The sequence below is a fragment of the Ochotona curzoniae genome, unplaced genomic scaffold (assembly GCF_017591425.1).
Source record: "Ochotona curzoniae isolate NIBS_2020 unplaced genomic scaffold, NIBS_Ocur_1.0 scaffold_4701, whole genome shotgun sequence".
Taxonomy (NCBI): domain Eukaryota; kingdom Metazoa; phylum Chordata; class Mammalia; order Lagomorpha; family Ochotonidae; genus Ochotona; species Ochotona curzoniae.
The window spans coordinates 26,833,894-26,837,394 of NW_024467122.1; the positions used below are offsets into that span (position 1 = coordinate 26,833,894).

The window sequence follows — 3,501 nt, forward strand, 5'->3', positions numbered from 1 at the left end:
GTATTTCTGGGGTTCCTACTAGGTCAGAGCAAGATTGCACACTGGTAAGAATTCTGTCTCAGTTGGGCCCATTTAGCCACAAAGAACTGCCACATGTTTGCCTTAATTTAAGATGAAATGATGTCAGTATGAAAAATACTATGTGTAAAATGTAATTTTTTTAACATATTGGTTACTCAATACTATGTCCACTAATTCCATGATGTTGTGGATTGTTGCGGATGTTACGTTGGGGCTTTTGATTGGTCGGGATGACACTCTGCCGGCTCTACCTTCAGACCAGAGAAGGTCTCCACAAGAAGCCGTTGAACTTATCTGGACAATAAGATGCTGGACTCTATGCTTGGTATATGCTTGCAATGAAAGAGCCTCAACTGAACTTGGACTGTGGCAATGTAGCAAGGGGGAGGAATCCACCATGGGGGAGGGCTGTGGGAGGAGTAGGGGGAATCCCAGTGCCTAAAAAACTGTGACACATAATGCAATGTAATAAAAAAAAAAACAAATAAATCAAATGAAATTTTTAAAAAAGAATTCTGTGTCTATGTTAAAATACAGGATTATATTCAAATTCCCGTTGTTCTTTTTTTAAAACATTATTTCTTTCCACTAAAAAGAGATCTGGGAGTGCAGTGCTTCATAGAACAGAGCATTTCTTTCCATACCGTATTTCCAGGGCTCTTACATTTGCCCCTGTGATTGCTTGGGACAGAACAATCAGAATCCTATGAAGCCTGTGAAATCTTCCCTGCCCATCTTTAAAAAAAAATAAAAGTGTGTTTCGCTCATCAGGATAAGAGCTATTCTCAGTCAGCTTGAATCAAGACATATAGTCAAAAAAGACCTCGCCATCTTTCCTATTCCTCAGTAGCAGCACGTTTTTATATAAAATTATCAGGAAAAGGACTTTTTTTTGGTCTAATAAAATGCAGAACTTGCAGTCCTGTTTCTTTTTTTTTTTTTGCAATATTAACTGTTTAATTCTAACAGAATTATAAAACAGATTTATCTTAGGTCATAATATTCAGGAATGCTCTCAAACAGATGAACAGGATCTGCATAAAAATACCAATCTCTGTAGTCTCAGATGGGTTGTCCGGTATTTAAGTGCCTGCTTCCATATCTAAGAAACCTGTGAGTAGGACTGTTATTTGACCTTCTTTTGACTAAGCTTACTGCATGGCTCCACAAACACTTTACCATAGAAATTCAAAGATCATAGTGAGTACCAAAGAACCCTCTTTGTACAAATAATCCTATTATTCATCACTCTTATTATTCATCATTCATCAGTATACTGCAGCTAAGAGCATTATACACTGCATGAACAATGTTGGAGAGAGAGTGACCTTAATTAAGAAAATAATGTAGAACAGAGTACCAGGAATCAAAGAACCATGGTATGCATCTCTACACCCAAATAAAAGTAGGCCATCAATAAAATTGTTAAAAATACCTTGACAACAAAATACTAGACTCTTTACCATTGCTTATACCTACATTTTTACGACACAGGTAAAGAGCAGATGCTGGAGTCAAGACTATAGCTGAAGGACCATGCTATTGTAAAACAAGGAGCGGGGCACAGGAGGAGGGAGGAAAGCGGAGAAACTCTATACCTACAAAACTGTATAATGCAAAATAAGAAGTAAAAAAGAAGAAATGTGACAGACCAAGCAAAGACTGGTAGGTGACCAGAGAGGGAAGCCCCTTTCTCTGAGGAAGGAGGTTGACCTAAGGCTCACTGCCTCAATATATTATCGAATTGCTTGTGGACACAAAGCACAGAGTTTGATGTGTACTAGCTATTTATAGGTACATTTCATATTGTCAACCAGCCAATTCTTGATCAAGAAGCAATGATGCGACCCAAATACAAAAATCAGTAATGTCTGGCTTAAGGATATCTTAAAGTACACAGACCTGTGGTCTTGCACCAGTGCCCAACTGTGGACTCTCACCCACGGGTCTCGGCCTTGGTCTCAAACTTTTGCCCATTTGCCTACGGAGTTTAACCTTGGTCTTTGGCACCAGCAGTTCGTGAACTCAAGACTCCTGACACACTCTGCCCTGATTTTTTTTTTCTAATCAAGCCATGCTGTTATTTTTCACAAACTGCCTGCAGCAATTAACAAGAGCAGTTCCATGTTTCTTATAAAACATTAGGCCACACCAATTGTCCCCTACTATTATAGTCTTATTAAACACACACAGTTGGTTTAGCACTGTAGTGTAGAGGGAGTGAAGCCTATACCTACAGTGTTGGCATTCCATATTGGTGTAGTATTGAGTCATGGCTGCAAAACTTGTGATCCAGATCCTTGTCAATATGCTTGGGGAAGCATTTTGGGCCCCAACACCCACAAGGAAGATTCAAAACAAGCTTCTTGCCCCTGGTTCCTGGTTTCAAACACACCCAGCCCTGGGCCACTGTTACGGCACACTGGTTTTAGCCACTCACCTGCAGCAATGGCATTCACTTCTAGAGTGTCAGTTCAGTCTACTTGCTCTAGTTGTAATCCTGTTCCCTGCCAAAGAAACCTGGAAAGGTGGCAGAAGATAACCTAAGTACTTGGGCCCCATGTGAGAGACCAGGATGGTGTTTCTGGCTTCCGGCTTCACACCTGGCCCAGTCCATCCTACTGTGATCATTTGGGAAATGTACCTCTAGTGCTTTCTTTGTTGTTCTGCCACTCAAATAGATACATGAACAAACCTTAAATAAAGCAAGACTCAGAGGAGTAATGTTCCCAAGACCAGTGATTTAGAACTATATAACATTCCAAAGCCAATAATCCTAACCAGTTAATCTACAGAATTTCCAAATGCCATGTACCTGCATTCAAAGCTGCTTTCATCATTCCTACCATACCTCTACCAACACTCTAGATTTATGAAGAACTTAATTTTATAATGTTGAATGCATAAAATGTAGCTGTGAAACTGAAGGCCTAAAATAATTAATTCAAATCTGTCCAAAAATCGTGTGTGAAAAGCATGTTTATTTTTTTCCCTAAGCTTAAACTGAAAGCTAACATCCTGTTTTGGTTTTTTTTTTTCTTTTTTTGTTTGTTTGTTTGCTTTTTACTTTTTACTCAGGGGAGAGTGCAAATGCTGCCCCCTACCACCATGAATTATGTAGTTCAGTTTCCCACATTTAAGGAAATTGCAGATGTCAGCACACTCGGAGTGCAAAGGATGAGTCTCGCCCTGGGAAAAGCATTTTTGTGATCATGGCATCTCCCATGCCAGGTAAGTATGCACCCTATTTCTTAGAGTTTAGTTCAACTCACCAGGTTTGCAAAAAAAAAATATATATATATAAATATGTATAGATGGGTATGTATGTTATTTTTGTGTCTATATGAATGTATATGTCTACATGTTTATATACATATATGTATACACACAAACACATGCAAATGTGCTTTATATGTATTTTTACATATTTTTATAAAAGGGACTTATAAAAATTCAAGGAAAAATGAAATAAATATAAAT

General features: G+C 38.5%; 1 non-coding gene across 1 annotated transcript; it reads right to left on the bottom strand.

The window, feature by feature from the left end:
• Positions 1–3,096: 3,096 nt before the first annotated feature.
• On the bottom strand, positions 3,097–3,260 carry LOC121149715. The gene has a single exon (XR_005882846.1). It is a non-coding gene; the product is annotated as a U1 spliceosomal RNA (small nuclear RNA).
• Between the last annotated feature and the right edge of the window lie 241 nt (positions 3,261–3,501).